The sequence below is a fragment of the Lacerta agilis genome, chromosome 1 (genome assembly GCF_009819535.1).
Source record: "Lacerta agilis isolate rLacAgi1 chromosome 1, rLacAgi1.pri, whole genome shotgun sequence".
Classification (NCBI taxonomy): Eukaryota; Metazoa; Chordata; class Lepidosauria; order Squamata; family Lacertidae; genus Lacerta; species Lacerta agilis.
The window spans coordinates 5,561,664-5,574,710 of record NC_046312.1 but is presented as its reverse complement, the minus strand read 5'-3'; the positions used below and the strand labels follow the sequence as shown (position 1 = coordinate 5,574,710).

The window sequence follows — 13,047 nt, the reverse complement described above, 5'->3', positions numbered from 1 at the left end:
AGCTTGTAAGGTGCTTTGCACCCATTTTTTATGTCGACTTTACAGTATCCTTATTGCAGTGTTCAAAATTCGTCAGGCGCAAGGAATATTTTGCACCTGGCTATCAGTGCCAGGGCACCGGGATGGCGCCTGGTGTCTCCACCATCTGGAGGTGCATGCCTGAGGATCCTTGAGTCTTGACTGTTTTCACACACATTCTGTAGAATTCTATTCACTATATTGTATCTGCACAATCAGAATGAATTTCAGGAACCAAAACATCATACTGAAAAATATGACTTTCGAACCATGTGGTCCAAAAACGGCAACTAGGCATTCCATTTTGGCGACTGTAACCCTGCTTATGGTGCGGGAGGAGACTCTTGAGAGTCCCATGGACTGCAAGAAGATCAAACCTATCCATTATTAAGGAAATCAGCCCTGAGTGCTCACTGGAAGGGCAGGTCCTGAAGTTGAGGCTCCAAGACACTGGCCACCTCATGAGAAGAGAAGACTCCCTGGAAAGGACCCTGATGTTGGGAAAGTTGGAGGGCACAAGGAGAAGGGGACAACAGAGGACGAGATGGTTGGACCGTGTTCTCGAAGCTACCAACATGAGTCTGACCAAACTGCGGATGGCAGTGGAAGACAGGAGTGCCTGGCGTGCTCTGGTCCATTGCGTCACGAAGAGTCGGACACAACTAAACAACTAAACAACAACCCTGCTTTAAGGAGCCATTTGGCGCCTAGTTTTTATAACTATGTTTCTAACACTGTCTTATTGGCTTAAGCCATTAATACTTCCATCTTTGAGACATTTCAGAAGGCCAACAAGCATGCTCATAGCCAAGCTGAGGTTTGAAACGAGGTCCCTGAAGTGTATATGACCCCAGCCGTCCAGAAAACAACAACACCAGGAACATTTCTTGAGTCAAAAGCAACAGCAAAAGCTCGGAGCTCTCAAGACAGAGAGGATGCATTGAATAGTTGTGTTCTCAATCAACCAACACCTACATAATGGGGTGTGTGTGTGTCTGCATCTGCTCTCCTTGTAGTGACACAGCGGTTTTCCTTTCCAGCTTGTAGGGAAGCCAAGCACTTTGAGCAGATATGTGGAGAGCAGCTCTATTATTCACCTAGCAGGGTATACAGGAGGGAATGAAAATGTATTTAATGAAGGACTGCTCACTAGGAGGCAGGCAGGAAGGGGCCCACCTCGCAAACCACCATGTCAAAGCTGTGACAGGGAAACTTTTCATTCCGCCATGGCCAATCTTCCAAGGGCCGCATGCAAATCGTGGGTGGGACCAGAAGCAAAAGTAGGCAGAGAAACAGATGCAAGCCTTATTTTTGTACAGTCCGCTGTATTCCAGCAACACAGAAGTCAAAGGCTTCTGGCTTTTGTCAGAGGTTCCCGACACCCACACACAATTCTCCATCCAGGATATATGGAGTAATTATCACAGGTAAGGGACGTGGGTGGCGCTGTAGGTTAAACCATAGAGCCTAGGGCTTGCTGATCAGGAGGTCGGCGTTTCGAATCCCCGCGACGGGGTGAGCTCCCATTGCTCAGTCCCTGCTCCTGCCCACCTAGCAGTTCGAAAGCACGTCAAAGTGCAAGTAGATAAATAGGTACCGCTCTAGCGGGAAGGTAAACGGCGTTTCTGTGCGCTGTTCTGGTTCACCAGAATCGGCTTAGTCATGCTGGCCACATGACCAGGAAGCTGTATGCCGGCTCCCTTGGCCAGTAAAGCGAGATGAGCACCGCAACCCCAGAGTCGTCCGCAACTGGACCTAATGGTCAGGTGTCTCTTTACCTTTATCACAGGTAAAGCCAGGTGAAGGCAGTGAAGGCACTTCGGAGGATGGGGAGCAGGGCTGGTGAGCGGCATTGTCTGGGGAGAGTCCTGAAGTCCATTTGTTAATGGAAGAACATTTGGGTGGGAGGGTGGAGAAGCAAGGCAGGCTGGAAATAAAGAGCAAGTGCCTCCTATAGAAAAAGAGATGCAGCACATTTTGATATGGCTCTCAAGTTTGCATTCGCTGTGAATTCCCATCACTCTATTCATGGCAACATGTTGGCTTATTAATTGGTAGAACCATTAGAGAAAGGCTGTACTTAAAAAAAAATCCTTACGCACAGGCGCGCGCGCACACACACACACACACCACCCCAGCAACCTAGGGTCACATTCTTCCGTTTGTTAATAAAAGATTCAGGCTGGCATCCTAATAACATATTTGGAACCGCGGCTCAAAACGCACATCATAGACATTCTTTAAGCCTCAAACACCAAAGCAAGAATCGCAAGCTACTGTCATTATGCCCTTTGTTTAAAAATGGCATAAGCATATTTAACCTACCCAAAACCATGCAATTAGTATGAGCGCAACGCTGAGGCTACAAGAAAAGGAATTGAAAAGAAAAGGAGTGCCAGCTCACTCGGTGCACGCTGTGTCGAGCCCATTGCAGAGCATCGTCAGTGAATCCTGAAGTGTCACTGCGCATCTGACGACACTCTGTCCAATCCAGTTCCACAATACGCTCTTTATGTAACTGCCACACAGCAGTGAGACCAAGAAAGGGAAGGGAACAGAATCGATCATACAAGCACGAAAACAGGAATGAAAAGATACGCATCACTTTTTATTTTTAAAAAATGTCCACTGCATTTTAATAGACTGCATTTGCAGAGCCCGCCTAGAAAAACACAGCTGCCGCTAAGACACTGTGCTGCTAGTTTGTATGGCATGGATTTCATTCCTAACATTAGATGGGTAATTTGGTACTGTGGACACAGAAACTGGCAAGAACCAGTTTATACTCTCAGTAAAATCAAATAGTAAAGCTTCTCCTGGATTGAGCCACTTCAGGCTGCCGCAGGTGGGAATGGCATATTTCAGTACTCAACTATGAATGTTATCTAGCATGTTAGGGAGAAAGGTTCGGTCTAGATTTCTCCCAGCCATTATCTTTGGAGCTTTTGCCATAGTTGTATGATCTTTCAAGTGTGGTCCAAGGTAGCACTTTGGTCTCTCTTGACTGATATATGGCTTATGATACATTCGGCGTTAGAAACTCAGATACCGGTATATAAGCTAGGAGCAAAATGGCTCCTTAAACCAAGGTTACAGGCGCCAAAACAGAATACCTAGTTGCCATTTTGGGGGAAGATGGCTCTAATGTCTTATTTTTCAAATGATGGACTGACTGTGATTGATTATCAATTAAACATTTGGCTAGTTCAGACCCTGAGCTAGGTGTGGAGCTTTGATAACTTAAAGAAGAAAAGTCCCTTGATCCAGGGACAGTCCAGATATATATTGGACTATTCCAACTTCTTCTTCTTAATGGAGACTGCGCCTGCTCACTGGCATAGGAAGGGCAGGGCGCAGGGGGTGGGGCGCCCCAGGCAGCGAGATCCCGATAGGGTTCCATCTCAGGGTGCCACGCCCCCAGAACGCACGCCACGCCCCTGCAGGCAGCACGCCACACCCCCAGAACGCACGCCCCGCCCCTGCAGGCAGCGTGCCACGCCCCCAGAACGCACGCCAGCCCCGCCCCCGCCTGCTTCCCACCCCACCCCACCCCCCCGGTTCCAGAGCATGAAGCTCCACTCCTGCTCAGGCTGCATAGAAAAAAGCATTTTGGTTCCAGAAATTCATTCTGTTGTGCAGATAAAATATAACTGACAGAATTCTACAGGATGGGGTATTAGTGTGTGTAAACAGTCCAGATCCAATGATCCCCAGGCATGCACCTCCAGATGGTGGAGACATCATGCGCCATCCTGGTGCCCGGACATCTGCACTTGGTCGCATGTGGTCAGAAGCCAGGTGCAAAATGTTGTTCACTAATTTCAAACACTGGATACATACATGCATGCATATATATTTATTTGTCTGCCACCTTTCCACAATTCGAACCATACTCCAGGCAGCTTACAACATGAAAAAAATACATAACTGCAACACAGCTGTAGTCATAAGCAACAAATAAAACATCAAAATATAAACAAGCAAACTGAAGAATTTCTACATACTGTAAATCACAAAAACCCAACAACAACACCCAACAAAACAACACCGCAGCTCAAGAGCCTGTTCAGCAGCCTCAGCTTTTGTAGCTGGTGTCAGTCGGGACAGGGGGTCTCTCAACTTTGCACCATTTTACCTGAAAACTGTAGCAGCTGGACAGCAGAGACGAAGGGAACAAAGCTTGCCAACTGAAGATTTTTAAAGATAAAATATGAGGCATGCACAGCTTGGCTCTAATGCAGGAGCGAAAAGCGAAACTGACAGATCACCTCTGCAGCCGGTCCCCATTCCGATTCAAGGGAATGAGGTACCATTAGCAAATTCTTTATCAGCTAGGGTTGCCATATGTCTGGGAAATCCCATACATGTCCTCTTTTGGGGGGACCAACAGGCCCATCCGGGGGATTATTATATTTTAAAGGAAATGTCTGGGATTTGGGGGGGGGGGTATTTATTTGTGGCTTGGCTCAGGCGGCTCTGCACACTGCAGCCGCTGCCAACCCAAGCCCAAGTTGGGGAAAGAGGCACACTGGCGCAGCAGTGGCCCCACACACCAGCACCCCTCTTTCCCTGGCTCTGGCTGTCCTCTTTTGTGTTCTTCAAGATATGACAACCCTATTATCAGCATCACCTTCTTGTTTCATCTGTTTCCTCCACCGGAGCAACAGCTACACTGGTGTGACAGCCCTTGTGGAAAAAGGAGCAGGCAGGTAATGCTCTCCTAAGTTACACTGGCTGGCAGGAACCCTAGTTATGGGGTAATTAATTGCTTTTCCCCAGAAGCATCAGTAGCAATGGCAGGTGTTCTTTAAAGGGAAAGGGATGAATGGCTGACATGGGAACATCTACTATAGAGGTAGCAATGGGAAGGTGTAGGTTTTTTCCCCCAAAGAACTAGCTCTTCTAAGGTACAGTGGTCAATACATTTTACGAGATCACATATTGCATAACTAGCTTAGAAGAATGCTAGTATTTGTATAGCATTAGCAAAAACACCATTCATTTTTATTCTCTGGGAGCACCCCAAAACACATGCATTAACAAATCCTGTAAGAGGTCAACACCATGGGGCTCATTCTTCATATCCACAAGTGTGCACCGGTGAAAAGTCACTTATTCTACCACAGGAATCCCACTTATTCTACCACCAACTCAAAGGCAACAGTCATGCCCATCATGGATTCCTCATAGCTCAAACAAAACAGAGATGCCTGAATATACCTTATATTTTTACAGCCAAGGAGCAAAGACTGAGGACTCCAGCACTGAGGGTGCACAGTCCCTTCTCAAACCTTCCCTTTGGAAAGAAACACATGACAGTCACACATGCCAATTACCTGTGCAGGTAAGAGAAAAATTGTGTACGCAGGCATACACGGTTTCCCTTACTATTACTATTACAATTTATTGCCTGCCCTTCACGCTAAGATCCCAGGGCGGGAAGCAACAATTAAAACACATTATTAAATCCAGTTTAAAACAAGTTTAAAATTACAAAAATAAGTGAGTAAATTGAAGGGCAAAATATATGCTAGCTCACTGAAATCTTTGGAAGCATGTCCAGTTAACTATATGCAGACACAGACAGAAACAAATAAAGTCCCATCTACATTAACGTACAGCACAATACCAAGCACGACTTGTAGTCCAGCCTTTTTGTTGTTGTTGTTAACTGCATCAAATCGCCGTGTTTTAGGTTTTTATTGCCTTTTAACTGGCTTCGGTGCAAAAGAGCTACCTTTGTAAGAAAAGAGAGTAACAAATGCAACAGCAAAATAATCACAATCATGTCTAAGGTAAAGGTAAAGGGACCCCTGACCGCTAGGTCCAGTCGCGGACAACTCTGGGGTTGCGACGCTCATCTCGCTTTACTGGCCGAGGGAGCCGGCGTACAGCTTCCGGGTCATGTGGCCAGCAAGACTACGCCGCTTCTGGCGAACCAGAGCAGCGCACGGAAACGCCGTTTACCTTCCCGCCATAGCGGTACCTATTGATCTACTTGCACTTGACGTGCTTTCGAACTGCTAGGTGGGCAGGAGCAGGGACCGAGCAATGGGAGTTCACCCCGTCGCGGGGATTCAAACCTCCGACCATCTGATCGGCAAACCCTAGGCTCTGTGGTTTACCCCACAGCGCCATGTCTGCTGTTGTTGTTCAGTCGTTCAGTCGTGTCCGACTCTTCGTGACCCCATGGACCAGAGCATGCCAGGCACGCCTATCCTTCACTGCCTCTCGCAGTTTGGCTACTCGGAAGTAAATCCTACTGAATTCAACAGGGCTTGCTCCCAGTTCTTACACAGCAGGCAGTGCATTCTGTGTTGCAAATTCATCCCGTCATAAGGAGCCCGGCAATTGCTCCAGTTTCCTAATCCCCAAAGCCAAAATGGGGCCGAGATGTGAAGGGGGCTGAGATGTGCTAGGGGATGGAACAAGGAGGTCTTTGCAATTCAAGCAGGAGTGTAAATCCTCCTCTTTTGAATTTAAGGGAACCGTTTGGCTTAGGGGCAGCCTTCAAAAGGCACAGACTCAAATCCCAAAGAGTAGGGGAAAAGGGGGTAGGGGAAAAGAATACGAGTGTGAAGAAAGGAGTCCTCACCTCAAATCCCTGCCTCCTGGAAACATAAAATCTCCCCATCATCCCAAACCCTGGAAGCAGCAGGGACTCCAACTCCTTATTCCCCAAGCACGACAAAATCCTAAATATAGGGGTCCTCCTACACTCAAGCAGGGGGTGGGGGGAATGGGGACAAGAAGCCTCCGCCCCACAAAAAAAAACAACCCTGAAATGCAAAGGCAGCCCAAATCCTGCAGGGCCCCCCCTCTTTAAGCCCTGAATACGGAGAAGTCCCCACACACCCCAAAGCTAAAGAGAAGGAGGTCCAGACCCCCACCAAAAAGGATGGAGACACCTCGAGTCCACGCCTCGATTTCCACCCCACAGACACCCCAAAATATGTGCAGGGGAGCAGGGATTCCTCTTCCCAGTATGAGGCTGGAACCCGAACGACCCCGCCTCAAATATCACCTCTCCCCCAACAAAAAGGGAAGGAGAATTCCCCTACAATCCTTCAAGGGGGAGGGAAACCCTCATATAAGGGGGGCAGGTCCTATTATAGCGCTGAAAAGCGGGAATTGGGGGTGTGCGGCTCCCAAGGGTGAGGGGGTGAAGGAAGACCCCCCCCGCTGTGGTTCCCGAGGCCCGCGGCGGGTTCCACGCGAGCCCCCGGCGCGGGCCCTCCCGCGAGCGGCCTCGCCTCACCTGGCGAGGGGGCGGCTCTGGGGCCTCCGACGCTCCTTCTCTTTCTGCTGGCGGCGGCGCTTCTCCTCCTCCTTCCTCCTCCTCCTCCTCCGGCGCTACCTTCGCCGACGTCTCCTCCGTCCCGCTTCCCCCGCTCGGCCCCCGACCCGCGCTGGGAGGAGCCGCGGCCTCCCGCCAATCCAAGGCCCGGGGCGGAGCAGCGGCGCCGAGTGGGGCGCCGCCCGCCGGGGGAGGCTGCTGCTGCGGCAGGCACGGCAGGGCTGGGCCAACCAGGCGCCCTCTCCGACCGGCGGGCCTCGCCGGCTCCCCGCCGCCTCAGCAGCAGCCGGGACAGGGAGGGGCAGGCGGGCAGGATTTGGGGCCCAGGGCCAAGCTCAGCCCCCGGGACACCCACACAAGCCCCGCCGCGGCCAAGGCCCTGGGGCCCGGCGCCCAAGGGGGCGGCCCGCCGAGAGCCACGCTTATGGCGATTATTATTAGTATTGGTTCATTTCCTATGGGAAAAGGGTAAAAGGCGGATCTAGACGGATCCTCATGGATCCTCCATATTTTTACAAATAACTGCAAAAAATTTAGTGTCAAATCACATCTAGAAGCCACGCCTACAGTGTGGAGCATAAAAAACGGGAATCCAACACTTTGCTGCGCTGTAGCACCACAAAAAACATAGATCCGAGGCATGGATCCACATGAATTCATATGATTTTTATATTGAAACAAAATAAAACCACCATGATACTCTACACCAAATACTAATCTATAGGCAGCACCAAAAAAATCACGTTTCCACTATTCCGTGAGGCCGCAATGGCGCAAAAACATGGTTCTGAAGCGCGGATCCTCACGGATCCTCACCCTTTCTGCACTGCGCCACATCAAACTCAACGGCAAATGACACAACATAGCCAGGGGCACAGCCTGCACCACAAAAAACACGGATCCACCGCTTCCTGGCGACACCACGGCCCAAAAACGTGGTTCTGAAGCACGGATCCTCACGGATCCGCACCCTTTTTGCATTGGGCCACATCAAACTCACAGGCAAATCACACATCATAGCCAGGGGCACAGCTTGCACCACAAAAAACACGGATCCAACGCTTCCTGGCGACACCACGGCCCAAAAACGGGGTTCTGCACCACAAAAACATAGATCCGAGGCATGGATCCACATGAATTCATATGATTTTTATATTGAAACAAAATAAAACCACCATGATACTCTACACCAAATACTAATCTATAGGCAGCACCAAAAAAATCACGTTTCCACTATTCCGTGAGGCCGCAATGGCGCAAAAACATGGTTCTGAAGCGCGGATCCTCACGGATCCTTACCCTTTTTGCACTGGGCCACATCAAACTCACCGGCAAATCACACATCATAGCCAGGGGCACAGCTTGCACCACAAAAAACACGGATCCAACGCTTCCTGGCGACACCATGGCCCAAAAACGGGGTTCTGCACCACAAAAACATAGATCCGAGGCATGGATCCACATGAATTCATATGATTTTTATATTGAAACAAAATAAAACCACCATGATACTCTACACCAAATACTAATCTATAGGCAGGACCAAAAAAATCACGTTTCCACTATTCCGTGAGGCTGCAATGGCGCAAAAACATGGTTCTGAAGCGCGGATCCTCACGGATCCGCACCCTTTTTGCACTGCGCCACATCAAACTCACCGGCAAATCACACATCAAAGCCAGGGGCACAGCCTGCACCACAAAAACACGGATCCAAAGCTTCCTGGCAACACCACGGCCCAAAAACAGGGTTCTGAAGCGCGGATCCTCACGAATCCGCACCCTTTTTGCACTGTGCCACATCAAACTCACCGGCAAATCACACATCAAAGCCAGGGGCATAGCCTGCACCACAAAAAACACGGGTCCACCGCTTCCTGGCGACACCACGGCCCAAAAACGGAGTTCTGAAGCGCGGATCCTCACGAATCCGCACCCTTTTTGCACTGCGCCACATCAAACTCACCGGCAAATCACACATCAAAGCCAGGGGCACAGCCTGCACCACAAAAAACACGGGTCCACCGCTTCCTGGCGACACCACGGCCCAAAAACGGGGTTCTGAAGCGCGGATCCTCATGAATCCGCACCCTTTTTGCACTGCGCCACATCAAACTCACCGGCAAATCACACATCAAAGCCAGGGGCACAGCCTGCACCACAAAAAACACGGGTCCACCGCTTCCTGGCGACACCACGGCCCAAAAACGGGTTTCTGAAGCACGGATCCTCACGAATCCGCACCTTTTGCACTGCGCCACATCAAACTCACCGGCAAATCACACATCAAAGCCAGGGGCACAGCCTGCACCACAAAAAACACGGGTCCACCGCTTCCTGGTGACACCACGGCCCAAACACGGGGTTCTGAGGCGCGGATCCTCACGAATCCGCACCCTTTTTGCACTGCGCCACATCAAACTCACCGGCAAATCACACATCATAGCCAGGGGCACAGCCTGCACCACAAAAAACACGGGTCCAAAGCTTCCTGGCAACACCACGGCCCAAAAACGGGGTTCTGAAGCGCGGATCCTCACTAATCCGCACCCTTTTTGCACTGCGCCACATCAAACTCACCGGCAAATCACACATCAAAGCCAGGGGCACAGCCTGCACCACAAAAAACACGGGTCCACCGCTTCCTGGCGACACCACGGCCCAAAAACGGGGTTCTGAAGCGCGGATCCTCACGAATCCGCACCCTTTTTGCACTGCGCCACATCAAACTCACCGGCAAATCACACATCAAAGCCAGGGGCACAGCCTGCACCACAAAAAACACGGGTCCACCGCTTCTTGGCGACACCACGGCCCAAAAACGGGGTTCTGAAGCGCGGATCCTCACGAATCCGCACCCTTTTTGCACTGCGCCACATCAAACTCACCGGCAAATCACACATCAAAGCCAGGGGCACAGCCTGCACCACAAAAAACACGGGTCCACCGCTTCCTGGCGACACCACGGCCCAAAAACGGGGTTCTGAAGCACGGATCCTCACGAATCCGCACCTTTTGCACTGCGCCACATCAATCTCACCGGCAAATCACACATCAAAGCCAGGGGCACAGCCTGCACCACAAAAAACACGGGTCCACCGCTTCCTGGCGACACCACGGCCCAAAAACGGGGTTCTGAAGCACGGATCCTCACGAATCCGCACCTTTTGCACTGCGCCACATCAAACTCACCGGCAAATCACACATCAAAGCCAGGGGCACAGCCTGCACCACAAAAAACACGGGTCCACCGCTTCCTGGCGACACCACGGCCCAAAAACGGGGTTCTGAAGCACGGATCCTCACGAATCCGCACCTTTTGCACTGCGCCACATCAAACTCACCGGCAAATCACACATCAAAGCCAGGGGCACAGCCTGCACCACAAAAAACACGGGTCCACCGCTTCCTGGTGACACCACGGCCCAAACATGGGGTTCTGAGGCGCGGATCCTCACGAATCCGCACCCTTTTTGCACTGCGCCACATCAAACTCACCGGCAAATCACACATCAAAGCCAGGGGCACAGCCTGCACCACAAAAAACACGGGTCCACCGCTTCCTGGCGACACCACGGCCCAAAAACGGGGTTCTGAAGCATGGATCCTCATGGATCCACACCCCTTTTGCGCTGCGCCATATCAAACTCACCGGCAAACGACACATCATAGCCAGGGGCACAGCCTGCACCACAAACATCATGGATCCACCGCTTCCTGGCGACACCACGGCCCAAAAACGTGGTTCTGAAGCATGGATCCTCATGGATCCACACCCTTTTTGCACTGCGCCATATCAAACTCACTGGCAAACGACACATCATAGCCAGGGGCACAGCCTGCACCACAAACATCATGGATCCACCGCTTCCTGGCGACACCACGGCCCAAAAACGTGGTTCTGAAGCACGGATCCTCATGGATCCTCACCCTTTTTGTTTTGGGCCACCCAGAAGTCACCGGAAAATCACACATCATAGCCCGGGGCACAACCTGCACCACAAAAATCATGTTGCACCACATTAAACACAAAAATACCCTCTCCTGCACTGTTAATGTGACCACTGGAACGTTTTTATTAGAGCCAAGAGGAGAATGTACGACTATATATTGTACCAAGATATGGTTCGTCTTCAAGAACAGATCAAATTCATGCTGAAGTATTAAAGAAGAAGAGAAATATGAATCTGCTTGTTGTTGTTGTTGTTGTTGTTGTTCAGTCGTTCAGTCGTGTCCGACTCTTCGTGACCCCATGGACCAGACCACGCCAGGCACGCCTATCCTTCACTGCCTCTCGCAGTTTGGCCAAACTCATGCCAGTCGCTTTGAGAACACTGTCCAACCATCTCATCCTCTGTCGTCCCCTTCTCCTTGTGCCCTCCATCTTTCCCAACATCAGGGTCTTTTATAGGGAGTCTTCTCTTCTCATGAGGTGGCCCAAGTACTGGAGCCTCAACTTCAGGATCTGTCCTTCTAGTGAGCACTCAGGGCTGATTTCTTTAAGAATGGATAGGTTTGATCATCTTGCAGTCCATGGGACTCTCAAGAGTCTCCTCCAGCACCAGAATTCAAAAGCATCAATTCTTCGGCGATCAGCCTTCTTGATGGTCCAGCTCTCACTTCCGTACATTACTACTGGGAAAACCATAGCTTTAACTATACGGACCTTTGTCGGCAAGGTGATGTCTCTGCTTTTTAAGATGCTGTCTAGGTTTGTCATTGCTTTTCTCCCAAGAAGCAGGCGTCTTCTAATTTCGTGACAGCTGTCACCATCTGCAGTGATCATGGAACCCAAGAAAGTGAAATCTCTCACTGCCTCCATTTCTTCCCCTTTTATTTGCCAGGAGGTGATGGGACCAGTGGCCATGATCTTAGTTTTTTTGATGTTGAGCTTCAGACCATATTTTGCGCTCTCTTCTTTCACCCTCATTAAAAGGTTCTTTAATTCCTCCTCACTTTCTGCCATCAAGGTAGTATCATCAGCATATCTGAGGTTGTTGATATTTTTTCCGGCAATCTTATTTCCGGTTTGGGATTCATCCAGCCCAGCCTTTCGCATGATGAATTCTGCATATAAGTTAAATAAGCAGGGAGACAATATACAGCCTTGTCGTACTCCTTTCCCAATTTTGAACCAATCAGTTGTTCGATATCCAGTTCTAACTGTAGCTTCTTGTCCCACATAGAGATTTCTCAGGAGACAGATGAGGTGATCAGGCACTCCCATTTCTTTAAGCATTTGCCATAGTTTGCTGTGGTCGACACAGTCAAATGCTTTTGCGTAGTCAATGAAGCAGAAGTAAATGTTTTTCTGGAACTCTCTGGCTTTCTCCATAATCCAGCGCATGTTTGCAATTTGGTCTCTGGTTCCTCTGCCCCTTCGAAATCCAGCTTGCACTTCTGGGAGTTCTCGGTCCGCATACTGCTTAAGCCTGCCTTGTAGAATTTTAAGCATAACCTTGCTAGCGTGTGAAATTAGTGCAATTGTGCGGTAGTTGGAGCATTCTTTGGCACTGCCCTTCTTTGGGATTGGGATGTAGACTGATCTTCTCCAATCCTCTGGCCACTGCTGAGTTTTCCAAACTTGCTGGCATATTGAGTGCAGCACCTTAACAGCATCCTCTTTTAAAATTTTAAATAGTTCAGCTGGAATATCATCACTTCCACTGGCCTTGTTGTTAGCAAGGCTTTCTAAGGCCCATTTGACTTCACTCTCCAGGATGTCTGGCTCAA

At 50.0% G+C, this 13,047-nt stretch overlaps 1 protein-coding gene across 1 annotated transcript in view; it reads right to left on the bottom strand.

Moving 5' to 3' along the window:
• The window catches only part of FBXO34 (F-box protein 34), a 75,176-nt gene extending 67,690 nt beyond the window's left edge, over nucleotides 1-7,486 (bottom strand). The window contains exon 1 of the mRNA XM_033167058.1: nucleotides 7,277-7,486. The gene's annotated coding sequence lies outside the window, so the exon portion shown is untranslated. The remainder of the gene's footprint in view (nucleotides 1-7,276) is intronic.
• Between the last annotated feature and the right edge of the window lie 5,561 nt (nucleotides 7,487-13,047).